The sequence below is a fragment of the Lepus europaeus genome, chromosome 1 (assembly GCF_033115175.1).
Source record: "Lepus europaeus isolate LE1 chromosome 1, mLepTim1.pri, whole genome shotgun sequence".
NCBI classification, from domain to species: Eukaryota; Metazoa; Chordata; class Mammalia; order Lagomorpha; family Leporidae; genus Lepus; species Lepus europaeus.
In genome coordinates this window covers 30778431-30794637 of record NC_084827.1, presented here as the reverse complement: position 1 = coordinate 30794637, position 16207 = coordinate 30778431, and the positions used below count along the sequence as shown (strand labels likewise).

Genomic DNA, 16207 nt, shown 5'->3' with positions numbered 1-16207 from the left:
GAAACTGGGAGATGGGTTTGCTGTGTTCCTTGATCATTATATTAAAAATCGATGGCTCCCAGATTGTTGAGAAAAAAATTTCTGGGTTTTCAAAAGGGTAAGATGTACTAAAAATTTACAACTCAGAGAGAGAGAATTTCACTTACAAGCTTTCTCGAGTAAATGCTGTAAGAGAAGGGAAAGGAAGAAGCTTGCTTAAAGTGTACTCAAGCCCAGGGAATTTTCATATTTTTTGAGTCCTTGCTTGCATACAGCAGTCCCCTCTTATTTCTGGTGTTGATTCCTACCCATAGTGAACTGTGGTCTGAAAATTCTAATGGAAAATTACAGAAATACTATTTATGTCTGACACATCCTCAGAAAATCAGTAGCAGTTTAATGCAACATCACAAAACTAGTCATGCATCACTCACTTCACTTCATATCATGGGCATTGTGTCTTCTCAGATCATCACACTACAGTAAGATATTTTTAAAGATTTTTTTTACTTTTTTTTTTTTTTTGACAGGCAGAGTGGATAGTGAGAGAGAGACAGAGAGAAAGGTCTTCCTTTTTGCCGTTGGTTAACCCTCCAATGGCCGCTATGGCCGGCGCATCTCGCTGATCCAAAGCCAGGAGTCAGGTGCTTCTCCTGGTCTCCCATGCGGGTGCAGGGCCCAAGCACTTGGGCCATCCTCCACTGCCTTCCCAGGCCATAGCAGAGAGCTGGCCTGGAAGAGGGGCAACTGGGATAGAATCCAGCGCCCCGACCAGGACTAGAACCTGGTGTGCCGGCGCCGCAAGGCGGAGGATTAGCCTGTTAAGCCACAGCGCCGGCCTAAAGATTTTTTAAATTTATGTAAAGGAAGAACAACAGAGAGACAGGGAAAGACTCAGAAAGGTCTTCCGTCCACGAGTTTTCTCTCCACCCAAATGGGCACAACAGCCAGAACTGGGCCAGGACAAAGTCAGAAGCTGAAAAATTCCATCCAGGTCTCCCACATTGGTGGCGGGGACCCAGTGATATGGAAGAACTGGACAGGGAGTAAACAAAGACAGAAATGTTTCTTCATAATTTCCATGTAGCTGTGCAGTTTAACTCTATCCCCTTTCCTGTCAATCCAGTACACCCACTTTTCTGTAGTGCACCTGTGTGTCATCAGAGACCAGGAAAGAGAGGCCATGATGGTTACACAGAAGTTAAGCTCTAGGTAGATGAGCCGTGAAACTCCCAGAAAGTCCTAAACCAAACTCTCAACTTTAAATACTAAACTACACCATGCTCACGTATTCAAATATTTTTTTTTTTGGCTTGTCCACTGGCTCTTATTTTTTTAACTTTTATTTAATAAATATAAATTTCTAAAGTACAACTTTTTTTTTTTTTTGCCAGGCAGAGTTAGACAGTGAGAGAGAGAGACAGAGAGAGAGAGTTATAGACAGTGAGAGAGAGACAGAGAGAAAGGTCTTCCTTCTCTCTCCCCTAATGGTCGCCACGGCCCACGCTATGCTGATCCAAAGCCAGGAGCCGGGTACTTCCTCCCAGTCTCCCATGTGGGTGCAGAGGTCCAAGCACTTGGGCCATCCTCCGCTGCCCTCCTGGGCCACAGCAGAGAGCTGGACTGGAAGAGGAGCAACCGGGACTAGTACCCAGTGCCTCAACCAGGACTAGAACCTGGGGTGCCAGCGCCTCAGGTGGAGGATTAGCCAAGTGAGCCACGGCTCTGGCCCCAAAGTACAACTTTTGGATTATAGAGGCTTTTTCCCCCCATAACCTCCCTCCCACCCACAACCATCCCATCTCCCACTCCCTCTCCCATCCCATTCTTCGTCAAGATTCATTTTCAATTATCAATATACAGAAGATCAATTTAGTGTATCATATATTCAATTAAGGGTACCACCCCCAACTTATAAAAGATACTGATAATGTGGGAGCGGTCCTTCTTTTGCTCTTAGCTTCTGCACTATGCTACGGATCCTTCTGTGGTCTCCTGCCACTCTCTCTCCTCATAGGCAATGCTGGCCTGCTCATGATGGGTACCTCTCCATGTCGGTTGCCCTTGCTAACATGTAGGTATATTCACTCTCTCTGTTAAGTAAATTCTTCATTCACTTGTGCACTGTATTTAGACCTCTGCTTTGAATGCTTATCTCTGTAGAAGCAAGAATTTAGAATAAAAAGTAAGATACTTACACTCTTAACACAAGCACTTGGGCCATCATCTGCTGCCTTCCCAGGTGCATTAGCAGCAAGCTGAAATGGAAATGGATCTGCATGGATTCAATCCTGCTCTCTGACATAGGATGTTGGCATTGCAGGCAGTGGCTTAACCTGCTGTCCCACATTGCTGCCTACCAGTTAGATATTATAAGAAAAAAGAGGTCACATTCATGTTCTATTATTATATATTGTTATAATTGTTTAATTTGGTTATTAGTTATTATTGTTAATATCTTATTGTGCCTAATTTAAAGTTTAAATTAAACTTTATCATGGGTATGTATGTGTAGAAAAGTCATAGCACATATGAGTATATAGTCAGTAATACCTGCAATTTCTGACTCCCACTAGTGTTCTTGTGTAGTAGGGGAGTGGGGCTCAGTTTTTATTCCAGGCTCTTGAGTTGCATAAAGAGAGGAATTCTTAATGCTTGCATATATTAAGATAAATTCTATTCAGAAGATGATCACACATGTGATCACAGAGAGAGACCCATCATGAGTAGGACTGGGCTCAGGAGAAAATGGATGAGGGTAGAGGGGAGAAAGAGAGAGAGAGAGAGAGAGAGAGAGAGAGAAAGTCTTATAGTCACTTGTTCACTTCCCAAATGGCTACAACAGCCAGGGTTGAGCCAGGCCAAAGCCAGGAGCCTATAACTTCATCTGGGTCTCCTGGATGGGTGGCAGGGGCTGAAGTAATTGAGTCATCTTCTGTGCTTTCCCAAGTTCATTAGCAGGGAGCTGGATGAGAAGCGGAGCAGCCATGGCTCTCATATAGGATGTTGTGCTGCAGGTGGCAGCTTAACCTGCTGTGCCTCAATGCTGCACCCTACACCCATCTTTTCAGGAATGACTGATCCATCTTGTTTCCCTGAAAGTTCTGAAAATAGCATCGTTGGAATAGCTTCATGTTGTCCTGGCACTTACTGTCTCTGTTGATTTAACTTGTACAGCTCTTACAGATGCATTTCTTGTGAGCTTCAGTTTTCTTTCTGGATGTTTTCACAGTATTTTTTACGGATTCATTTTACTTGTTTCATTTTCAGAAGTGCCCAAACTTCTTTGTGCTTCTTTTCCTTGAGGAGTTGAGGGGATGGACAATCCGTAGTGTTTAGAGAATTCTTCTTCATCAGTGCTGTATAAGGGAGAGTCGGTTATTTCATCAGGTTCCTCTTTCTCATTTTCACTCAGCCTGTCAATGCCTGGGATCGTAGAATTATCAGGAAGATCAAGCGCACTAGTAGGCTTGTGCTTATCACCAATTCATCTTTCACAGAACAAAAATGTTCTTGGAATATGTTGTACTCTCTCCCTGAAGGACGTGGAAGACTCCTAATCTCACTGTTACCCTAGTCCATGGGTCTTAGTAAGTCAGCTGTGATTGGCTGTCTTTGCAGAGCTTGCACATCCCTGGGGGCCTCACCTAGACTGTTGGGACACTTCCTATTCTGGGTGCCCATTTTGTCTAATTCATGTTCTATTAGTTTCCCATGACATTTTATACATAGTGTCATTTTCAGTAACATAAAGGTACTTTCTAATTTTTTATTTGGTTTCTTCTTTGATTTATGGGGAATTTAGAAGTATATTTTTTAGTTTCCAATTGTTTGGACATTTTTGTGATATATGAGCATCTCTATTCCTGATTTCTAATTTGATTCCACTATGTTCAGATAGTATACTTTGTATAACTTGAACCATTTTAAATACTTGTGACTTATTTTTATGGACAAGCATGTGTTTCTGTGTGGGATCACAAAGAATGTGGTATGTTCAGCTGCAATTGGGTAGATTATTCTAAAAATATAAATTGCATGGAATTGATGGTTAGAGTTCTAGTAAACATCCTTGTTTTTCTACTGTTTTTGTCCGTTTTTGAGACAGGTTTTCAAACTCTTTTTTGGTGTATTTGTTTCTTTCTCCTTGTAGTCTCAGTTTTTCTATCATATATTTAGAAACTTAGTTATTAAGTACATAAATGTCTGGGATTGTTATGACATTTTAGTATCCTGCTTGCCATTATGAAATGAGCTTAAATTTTTTCATGAAATCAACTTTGCCTAATATTAAAACAGCCACTCCAGACTTTAAAAATTATTTGTAACATAGTATATCCTCTTCCATCCTGTCACTTTTAATTGTTTTTATTTTTATATTTAAATTGGTTTTCTTATAAACAACATATTTTTGGATTCTTGTTTTGTCCAATCTGACATTATTTGCTCAGGATGTTTAGAGCAATTCCATTTAGTGGGATTATAGACATGGTCATTTTCATTATTGGATATAGTATATTAAGGGGGCAAATCTTTATGCTTCCTTAATTTTGTTCCTTTTAAAGCAGAGTGAGTTTAGGATATCACCTAGTTGCATCATTATACACATGTTTCAGCTCTTAAGTTGGGTGGCCACATGATTTTACCAGCAACAGAGTGTTGAGAGTGAAAGGTAGGCTATTCATAAAATTTCTTGGAGTAACAGCTATAACTAAACAAAATATTGGGAGCCAGCGTTGTGGCATAATGGGTAAAGCTGCCATCTGAAACGCCGCATCCCATATGGATGCCAGTCCTTGACTAAGGTGCTCCACTTTCAATCCAGCTCTCTGCTGATGCACCTGGAAAAGCAGCAGGAGATGGCCCAAGTGCTTGGGACCCTGAACCCAAGTGGGAGACCAGAAGAAGCTCCTGGCTCCTGGCTTCAGTCAAGCCCAGCTCTGGCCATTGTGGCCATTTGGGGAGTGAACCAGGGGATGGAAGACCTCTCTCTCTATATTTATCTCTTTAAAAAAAATGAAAATATTGATCAAACAAGACCACGCTGTCACCAATTTATAACTTTGTTTTTACATATCATATTTCTTTTTATGGCTTTTCAAGCAGATTTTTTGAGTGAACTTAAAGTTGGAGAGACTGGTCCTGCTTACCACATACCCATCATATCCTGCTTCCTAATACTAGTGTCATTACCAGGTTATATAGAACAATTTAAAGCGAACAATTGTTAGACATCTGCAACTTTATCACCACCTGTTTGTTAAGAGTCATTGAAAAATACATAAGAATAAGTAGAGAAGTTTGGCCGGCGCCATGGCTCAACAGGCTAATCCTCCGCCTTGCGGCGCCGGCACACCGGGTTCTAGTCCCGGTCGGGGCACTGATCCTGTCCCGGTTGCCCCTCTTCCAGGCCAGCTCTCTGCTGTGGCCAGGGAGTGCAGTGGAGGATGGCCCAAGTCCTTGGGCCCTGCACCCCATGGGAGACCAGGAGAAGCACCTGGCTCCTGCCATCGGATCAGCGTGGTGCGCTGGCCGCAGCGTGCCTACCGCGGCGGCCATTGGAGGGTGAACCAACGGCAAAAGGAAGACCTTTCTCTCTGTCTCGCTCTCTCACTGTCCACTCTGCCTGTAAAAAAAAAAAAAAAAAAAAAAAAAAGAATAAGTAGAGAAGTTTGCTTATCCCATATTAATCAGTGAACTCATAGGATTTTTGGAAATGCTTGAAGCTATATAAATATTTTCATTAAAAAATCAAACCAGTCTTTTTTGTTATTAAAGTAAAATATGTAATTCAATGAATTTCATATTTTATGTGTATAAGCATATATCTATATTGGTTAAAGAAGGGCGAATATGATCTCACTAGTCCATTTGATCAATTTCTGTTCACAATTGATCATAATGATAGGACTAAGAATCAAAGGGATCACATAATCAAGACTAGTGTCTGAAAATACTAACCGATAGAACAAAAAAGGGAGAGAATGCTCCAACATGGGAAGCGGGATATATAGCAGACTCATAGAATGGCAGATGTCTTAAGCAGCACTCTGGCCTCAGAATCAGCCCTTAAGGCATTTGGATCCGGCTGAAAAGCCCATGAGAGTATTTCAGGCATGGAAAGCCAAGACACTCTGTCAAAAAAAAAAAAAATGACCTAAATGAAAGATCTCTGCGAGTGAGATCCCAGTGGAAAGAACAGGTCATCGAAGAAGGAGGTACCTTTCTCTGAAGGGAGGATCGGTGCATCGCGCTGGCTGTAGTGGCCATTTGGGGGGTGAACCAACGGAGGGAAGACCTTTCTCTCTGTTTCTCTCTCACTGTCTAACTCTGCCTATCAAAAAACAAAATAAAAACAAACTAACAAACAAAAAGAATGTGGTATGTTCAGCTGCAATTGGGTTGATTATTATAAAAATATAAATTACATATAATTGAGTTAATGAAAATTTCTGTCATTCCCGTGGCACAATGGACTTAGCAACTGCTTGCAAAGCTTCCATCACATATTGGAGTACTGGCTTGAGTCCCAGCTGCTCTGCTTCTGATCCAGTTTTCTGCTAATGCACCCAGAAACACATTGAGTGATTGTGCAAGTACTATGTGGAGACCCAGATGGAGTTCCTTGCTCCTGGTTCAACTGGACCAGTCCTGGCTGTGTGGTCATTTGGGGAGTGAACCAGAAGATGAAAGCTATCTCTCTCTCTCTCTCTGTCCCCCCCTCCCCATCTCTCTCTCTCTCTCTCTCTCTCTCTTTCTAACTCTCCCTTTCTGTTGCTCTGCCTTTCAAATAAATTAATGATTTTTTAAATGAAACTTGTGATATTCTCAATTATAATCTATGAAACCTAGTTATCTGGACACAACTATAAATAAATTTGGTTTTTGTTTGTCTACTTCAGTTTTATCTTGTTCTGATAAAACTGATATACCATATAAATGAATTTCAGAACATTCTCTGTGAAATGTTAATGCTAACCATTTATCTGTAGTTTGAATGTTTCCTGATTATAATATTTTTATAATTCTATGTTTTAGAAATTATCTGAAGTTATTCTTTTCTTTGGTATAAAATAGACCTCAAAGAAGATTAAATTTTCATATTTGTAATAACTGTGAATAAATGTTTCTTTTTAAACCTCCCAAAATTAAAATAATCATTACTGATTGTCTTTATTTTTTCTGTATACATAATTTTCATTGGAGATTAGGTTAACAATGACAAATTATTATAAAAAGACTTCATTGAAATTAGTCCAAGTTGTAAATGCAAATAACAGCTGTTGGAAAACAAAGCTTAATCAGTATAAATAGCTTGCAAAGATAGATTTGCATTCATGAATACATAAGTATTAATGACAAGGAGAAAATAATTAACAAGCAATTATTTCATTGTGAAAACTAATTTTTACTATTATTCCAGTTCTTTCATTCATAGTTTGATATTTCTCAAATTGTTCAAAAAATAATTTTTCTACGTGTTCTTTGGTCCTGGAAACTATTATGGGACTCTTTGTTGCAAGCTGTCTCATTCACTTCTCTGAGTGCACCCTGCCCATTTCTCTTCTGTTTCCAACCTTTGCCTAACCAACTGTTCATCTCTCAGAGACTCATTTAAATATCGGTTCCAAGAATGCCTCCCCAAAGTCTTCCATGATTCCTCTAGTAGACCGTGTGCCTCTGTTAACCACTGTCATTGTAACACTAGACTTTTATAGCTGTTATAACAACTGTGATTACAATAACTAATTATTTCATTATTCTCTGTTTGGGGGGCTATACTGTAATATGAAGACAGTTGGAATTAGGTTTTGCCACTGAGTCCCAGAACCAATGTAGAGCCAGGCACAGAAGAGGTCCTCAGTGACTGTTAATTGATTTTATTCATTTATGACTAGAGAGAAGAAGGTGAGTGGATATTATATGGCACAACATGATTGGATAAGAGTTTCTAAAATCCTCTAAGAGTATATGAAATAAGAAATGTGAAAGTACTTAAAGTTAAGATTATTATTCAAATACATTTCTTACAACAGATTAACTTACCATTTAATTGATATTTAGATGCCTTAGTGAGGTTGATCTGGTTTATTGGTAAGAGCTGGGAATTATGAGTTTGAAGTTCTGCCTGTAGCTAGTTTCAGTGGGAAATGGTAAGAACTGCCTCTATGGACTCAATCTAGAAGTAACCTCAGCTAGTGTTCTGTATCATTCTAATTTTTTTAGATTCTTAGAATAACTGCATGCGGTGTGCAATTTTGCTGATAATACAATTTATTCAACATGTATTCAGCACCTGGAGTTACTGAGACGCTAACTACTTTGAGAGCACAATGTCTAGTACAGAACCAATACTAAGTCTGTTGAGACAATTGTTGCCATTTTGTGTAAGAAGGTTACCTAGTAATGTTTCTGCTTTCAGTTTTTAATGTGACTTAAAGTCTACCCATTCCGAACACAGTAATTTATGTTAATATATACAACTATGAGAAGGTTCTCATTTATGAAAATTTCAGCTATCGATTTTATGTTTACTCACTTCCTCTCTCCAAGTTTATGATCATCTGAGGATAAGATTTTTCCAGTGGAGCTGAATTTATGTTGATAAACAAATTGTGTTCAAAACCTTCCTCATAAATCATAAATTAATAAAACAGATATGTGGTGTAATCCCCCAAGTCATTTTTACTGAGCTTATCAGGAATATTTGAATTGCTTCCAACACATATATCTACATGCAAATGTGCACATGTAAATTTATAGCAAGTCTCAACTTTCATGTTTTGAAGTCCTGCTATCAGGACTCACTTGTACATTGGTCACACTTCATTTCCTGTGTTCCGGTCTCGCATTACCACGAGCATGCTACCACTTGTTACTGCAAATAATTGTCAGATAAGTTAAATGTAAATAAACAGATATAATGCTATAGAGGGAAATAACTATACTAGTAACTTGATGAAATATTTTCTATGCATGAACTTAAAGAGAAAATCAGTGCCTTTTATTAGGATAATCTCAAGACAGAAAATTGTGTGTATACTGCTTTAAAATTTTCAGTGTAATTCAATCAGGGTGCCAGGCCAAGCTGAGTCAAGACTAAATGAATTGGACTTTTGTCCTATTTAAGTATTTTGATCCTATTAATAATCATGAAATAGTGAGTCATAGTTTTTCTACTGATGTGCTTGTCTTCAGAAAAAAATCCTCAATTTATTCGTTTCTATCCCTAGGCCCATCAGATCATGAAAAAAAAAATTACTAGGATGGATAAGATAATCAAGAAATTTATCTAACATAATCAGCTATTATTTAATACTTTAGAAATATTATGTGTAAAACTGACCTATTACAAGAATGTTGTAACCAGTCTACTTTCACTTTCTCCATTTGATTCTTTATATTGTCTCCAGATTTGTATTTTTGAAACTTGTATTTGACAATGTGAACATTCAATGATTTTTTCTATCCAAGTAGATGTCTTCAAACTTCAAAAAAAGTTATTAGTTTTAGAATATTGACAATGAGTCTTCTAAAGAAATTTGTTAGACATATCAATTATTTCATGTAGTAACAGGTAGGTATTACTAATTGCTAGGTGACAAAAATATAATTCTTTTTCTCTATTTTCTTAGAAATACTGAGAAAACTTATTCAAATATATAAAAAGATGAAAATGGAAAAAAACATTTCAGCACTGTCATTCAATATAGGGCTGCATAGAACCCTGGAGGTATACACCAAAAACTACATGATGATCTATCAAATATAATTTCTTACATATCATTTGACAGCTCAGTTAGATACCCTCTTAATATCACTGAAAGCAAAGAAATGGAAAATATAGGCTTTGCTAAAAGTTTTTGTTTTATTTCAGGCACTTTTTATTTTCCAAAAAAATTGGCATTCATATATATAAACACCTCATTCTTTCAAAAAATTCTACAGCTATACAGCTGTTTGTCCCATTATTTGCATAGGAAATGACCACAATACAAAAATAAGAGGGAAAAAGAAGCAAAACAGCAACCAATTTATGCTTTTTATTTAGGTGTATTTCCACATATAACATTTTGAATCCTTTTACAACTTATTTATACCATTTGCCATCTATTTACACATTTTAAGAGAAAATTTTCTAACAAGCAAAACTACAATTTATCAAGCTATGAAAATTATTTTCTAAAAAATGTACTATATTACCACAAAATAAATAAAAATGGAATATTTTGAAACAAAATTAAATTTTTATTTCAATTAAGACCTCTTTTGGCATTTTGCTTATGTATTATGCCCTTGGTTAACAACATCAGCATCACATCACTGTTTTATGTTGCATATACGTAGCATTTGCTGCCTCCAGGTTTCAACATAGCATTTCTATTTAAAAAGAGACACGGAGTCAGGATTAACAACAAATTAAACAGCACTGTAATTTAGATTAAATTACTGTCTCACTGTATATTACAAGCAAAACCCACGTAGTTTGTCATTTATCCGACAGCACTTAGCAAGCTAACATCTCAGTATATGAAAACCTCATCATCAGTTCAGCATTGCCATATGTGAAAACTACAGTCCTTCTTAAAAATGATACTGTGTTTAGCTTATTGTAAGAGGTTTAACTTTTGCATATTGTAACTGTCTTTAAGCTCTTTAGTTTATAATTCATATAAAATGTCTTTTTGTATTTAAAATAAAAACTCCTATATTCATCAGTGCATGAAATTTGCTTTTGAAGTTCATTTGAATGATTATTCCTTCCCCTTAAAGAAATGAATTTGGTGATGTTGAGAGGTATATTACCACAAATTCTGTGAATGTACTCATGGTTATTTTCAAAAAGAAATAGGATTTTTCCCCAAAAGAATCCTAAAAAACTTGTCATCAACCTGTAAAGCTGATTTGCATATTTATAAAATCTTGAATAGCAAATATATGCAACTCATATTAAAAAAACATTTGTGCAATGGCTATTATCTGTGAATTGCCAAGTATTGCTGCACACCTCTCAGGAATCATCTATTCTTGAAAAACCTACTTGATGTCAAATAAAATCTTGAAACACAATCCATCCACCCTTCTTCGGGTGCCTGCCCACTGACTTGTTTACCAAATACTGTCCGGTTAAATGGTGGTGCCCAGGTGAACTCCAGGTTGGTGCCCTGCCCCACCAAGGTGTGACTGCTTATCAGGAGATGACACTGGCTTGAGGAAAGCCATGGACATTACAGGGAGCATTCCAGATTCTGATAATGACCAAGTACGCGAGTATTCATACAATGTAGTCCTTGTTTTCTCAAATATACAAAATATGCATTTCCGGTTTTTTAAAAATTATTATTATTTTAGGACTAGTTTTTTAAAAATTATTATTATTTTAGGACTAGGTTAAGTTTTGTAGCTGAAAAAGTGGCCAGAGGGACTGCGGAGTATCAGGCAGCTGGGGGTGGCGGTGCTCAGTTCTGGTGCCACTCCCAGGGGGTCCGAGCAGGCCCAGGCGGTCAGAACGCGAGATGCTGCGGTTGCACAACTCGCCCTGGAAGGGCTTGGTGCCCGTGTGCTTCCGGTAGCGGCGGGTCAGCTCCTCGGAGTGGGCAAACCTCCAAAGGCAGCCTTCCTGTGTGTTCTCCTAGGGCTTCTCACCAGCATGAGTCCTCAGGTGAGCTTTTAAATGCGAAGACTTTGTATAATGTTTTGTGCAGTCAGGATAATCGCAGTAGTGGATGCGGGGTTTCTACAAGTCAGGGTTTATTCCTATTGTATCTGACAGGTTGGCTGGCAGGGTGGCAGGTAAACTTGGATTGTGAATTGGCAGTTTGGAAGCAAGTGTAGCAGCTTAGGATGGCGGTGGGGTTAAATTCTGGAGCATCTCTGCTTGTCTATCGGGACCTCCAGGCTCCGAGCTTCGTGGTGATGGGAGAAAAAGTAAGTGGCCTGTTGTGGCAGAAACCGACTTGTCATTGTGTATGCGAAGGGGGCATGCCCTGGAATTGTTATAGTGCAGTGTGTGAACGGCAGAGGTGTGTGTGTTCAGGCCTGCCGTGGCGGCCGACATGGATACATCAATGAGTGTCCATCCCTGCTGTCTGGTTTGTAGAACTGGGCATATCTAGATCCGGTGTGCATGCAGTAGCTGGTACCTGTGGCCCTGCTGAGATGGGACAGAAAGATGAATATCTGGTGTAGGAAGCTCTTGTTTGATGAAATATCGTTCGCCTCTGGAGCTGCGGTCTGGTGGAAACTGAATGTACTGGTGAACTTGGAGGGCCTGGGCTGGGGCGGAGGAGGGACGATCTTTCACTCTGGTGGCTGAAAATGGTAAGGGTCTCTTGCTGTGTGTTGCACACGGTCTCTGGGATTTGCAGAGGCCAGTTCTCAGGTGAGTGATGGTCAGGGACGATACTGTAAGGTATATGCTGATACTGTAGGGTAACCTTTCTCTGTCAGTGAGGAACTGGTGGAGGCGCTGTCTCCTCTATACTTTTTATGCTCTGGAATTATTGGAACTGGAGGACGCTGAGGTGTCGAGTACTTTTCCATCTCACTTCTTTTCTGGATCAGCTCCTCCCGCGGCTGGACTGAGGTGGGCGCCACTGCTGCGGGGACTCTGGGAATGTGGACTGCACCTGCACCTGGTGGTGGGGCGCTTCAGGGAAAGAGCGTGAGGGAGCACAGGCCGGTTCGCGGTGCCCAGCACTATCTTGAGCTCAGCATATGCGGGCCTGTCCAGCGGGGACAGAGGCTGAGGCACGGGTTCCAAGCCCCAAGCCAGCGCTCATGGTCAGCACCCATGTCGCCGTGGGTCCGGGGGGGGGGGGGGGCGAGAGGGTCGAAGCTCTGAGTGCAAGGCGCTGGTCCAGTGCGCTTCCTACTTGGCCCGCAGACACAGGAGGGGAGGCTCCCAGGGGACCCCTCAGCCAGCCGCAGGCAGTTTTTGAAGGTGCGCGGGAAAAGACAAACTTCTGCTCCCCCACGTTTAAATGCCAGCGTCCTCTGGGCTGGCGGCCAGTTTCCCAGTGCGCTCTAGCTCCCTGGAGCCCGCTCCCACCAGAGTGGATCTCTGTGAGCGAATTATCAGCACGTGTGCCTGACCCGTGACAGCTCTTAGAGTTTCTCCCTTTCTGAAAATTTCTGAGCTAATTATATCAACTGCTATTGTGATTTAGGTACGTGCCATTCTTTTGAATCAGGGAGAAGAGTAAGAAAACTGGATGAATTTTACTTTCTTTTACTTGAATGGGGGGCGGAGGGGAAGAGGAGAGAGATTTTCCATTTATTTGCTAGTTCACTCCCACAATGACCACAACAGCTAGGTTTGGGCCCAACCAAAGCCAGGAGCCAGAAACTCCATCTTGGGACTATTACATGGGCGCAGGGCCATCTTCTGCCTTATCAGGAAGCTGTATTGGAAGAAGAGGAGCCAGGACTGGCACGGGCAATCCAATATGGGATGTGAGGTCTCAATTGTTTTATCTGCTGCAACACAATACTGGACTCTCCCAGATCAGTTTAAGAAAACTGATTTTGCCCATATGTGCTTGGAAAATCTCTGAGCATTCCGGGGAATGCATTACTTTATGTGAAAACCTAAGATGCAGACTGGAGGACCAAGTCTAAACTCACTAAGCTGACATAGATCCTTCCTGATTCTGGCTTAATCCACTTCCTTGATCCTCCCTCAGCACAACTCACCCTAGCTACACAGGGATAGATCTCGCTAACCTAGTGACTAATTCCTAGATGTGAAAACTCTTGGGACTATGGTGGTGGCATAGCTGGTTAAGCCACTGTCAGCAGTGCTGGCATCCCATATGGACACCAGTTCCAGTTCCGGTTGCTCCACTTCTGATCCAGCTCCCTGATAATGTGCCTGGGAAAGCAAAAGCAGACAGCCCAAGTGCTTGAGCCCCTGGACCCATGTGGGAGACCCAGAAGCAACCCTCCCTGACTTAATTATTTTTAAAGATTTTATTTATTTACTTGAAATGCAGAGTTGCAAAGAGATACAGGGATGGAGAGAGAGACCCTTCCATCCAGTGATTCATTCCACAAAAGGCTGCAACTTCCGGGCTGGTCAAGGCTAAAGCCAAGTTTCTAGAATTCTATCCAGCTCTCCCACATGGATGGAGGGGCCCAAGAATCTGTGCTATGTTCCATTGCTTTCCCAGGAGGGAGCTGGATCAGAAGTGGAGCAGCAGGGACTTGAACAGGCACTTACCTGGGATGCCAGAGTTGAGGTGGCAGCTTAACCCACTGTGTCAGAACTCCCACCTTGACTTTAGAGGGCAGAATTTCTAATACCTGTGTTGCTCATGCTGATCTAACCACGTTGACATTGTTTATATTGTTATTGTTTCTTAAAATTTTTATCATACTGCCTTATTTAAGGGATTCTGAGATGTGCTTTTCTTAATTTTATAACCCTACTTTCCAGATTGGAGTTTTCATTAAATAGTTGATTAATGGATATAATTGATTATGTAAATATTATAAAAATATGCATCAAATGTCATATTCTTATCACTATATATATTTCACTTTAAAAACTGTAAGTGCTTCACTTTGCTACTCAATTTCTTTTTTGTTATTTTACATAATTTCTCTATGTTATTTGAATAAATTAGGTTTGTTAAAGTTTATGTTACATTTTTAATTAGTTATGTTTATCATAATATTTTACCTGACCTCTTGTAATGTTTCCTTGTTACATTTAGATTTTTATTGTTTCTTTGAGTTTACAAAATACAGTAGAACACAAAGTTTTTAAATGGCCATTGTTCCAAAAATTTATTATTATTATTTTGATTTTAGAACTTATGTCCCCAAAAAAGTAAGGCTGTACTGTAAATGATAATTAAACTGCCAGGCAATCAGACAGAACCTGTTTAACATACACTAATCATAAATATGGCATAATGGTACTATTCCGGTTTTGTTTAAAATATAATCTTAAGAGTGGAAGGAAAGACAGTGTTCATTTTACCCAATAAACTGTGTTCTGATTTCTAAGCAAATAATGTTGCAAGTACATTTCTTCTTCTTCTTTTTTTTTTATTTGACAGGTAGAATTATAGACAGTGAGAGAGACAGACAGAGAGAAAGGTCTTCCTTCTGCTGGTTCACCCCCCCAAAATGGCCGCTACGGCCGGCGCGCTGTACTGATCTGCAGCCAGGAGCCAGGTGCTTCCTCCTGGTCTCCCATGTGGTTGCAGGGGCCCAAGCACTTGGGCCGTCCTCCACTGCCCTCCTGGGCCACAGCAGAGAGCTGGACTGGAAGAGGAACAACCGGGACTAGAACCTGGCACCCATATGGGATGCCGGCACTGCAGGTGGAGGATTAACCAAGTGAGCCACAGCACCAGCCCTGAAAGTACATTTCCAAGGCTATTGTAACTTGGGTGAAGGAAGCTTAAAGAAAACAGGAAGCAAAATGGGATTTACTTCCTGCTACTCCAGTGTGGCTCCCGGAGAAGCAGCATCCATCACCTGGGAGCTCATTAGACAAAAATCTCAAGCTCACCCCAGACCAACTGAGTCAGAACCTGCATTTTAACCAGGTGATTTCTTATTTATATCAAAGCTTGAGATGCATTAGAGATCAATGGTGGCTTTCATCTTTTTTCTGTCTGCATTGGGAGAGGGATGGCTATACTGTCAAATATCTGCATAAGAGGGAGAACCATTTGCCATCACCAGTTTCTGAGAATTTTTCATTCAGGGGGAAAAGAGTATTTCTCCCACAAGGGGCTGTGAAAGGACCCAAGAATTGATCTCTTCTCTCCACTGGGTGATAGTGTTCCTTTATAAAAAGGAAAAAAATTGGATTGATTCAAAACTTGTCAGATTAGATGTGATTCCAAATTATGGGCTTAAGAAAGTGACATCAATGATGACACACATTCGTATTTTATGATAAATAGGTTCAGAGAGTTTATTGAAATAGTTTAAAATATCTAACATAGCTTTGGTAATCAACAATTTAGATGGAATCAATACTCAAGCAGAAGTTATAAAATTTTATACAAACTTTATTAATAATACACTCTATACCTTTCTTATATATATATACACACTGTTAGTCCAGGATGAGATATTAGTAAGAAACACCAAAACAAATATCCTCAAACTGCTAAGTAAAAGTAATAACACAAAAAGATCATCAAATTTACAAATAAATGGTATACAGTTGAATTTTAAAAATACATTGGGTAGTTTAAAAACATTC

General features: G+C 39.9%; 1 pseudogene; it reads right to left on the bottom strand.

Moving 5' to 3' along the window:
- Positions 1 to 11365: 11365 nt before the first annotated feature.
- LOC133762391 (Krueppel-like factor 5) lies at positions 11366 to 12773 on the bottom strand (annotated as a pseudogene).
- Between the last annotated feature and the right edge of the window lie 3434 nt (positions 12774 to 16207).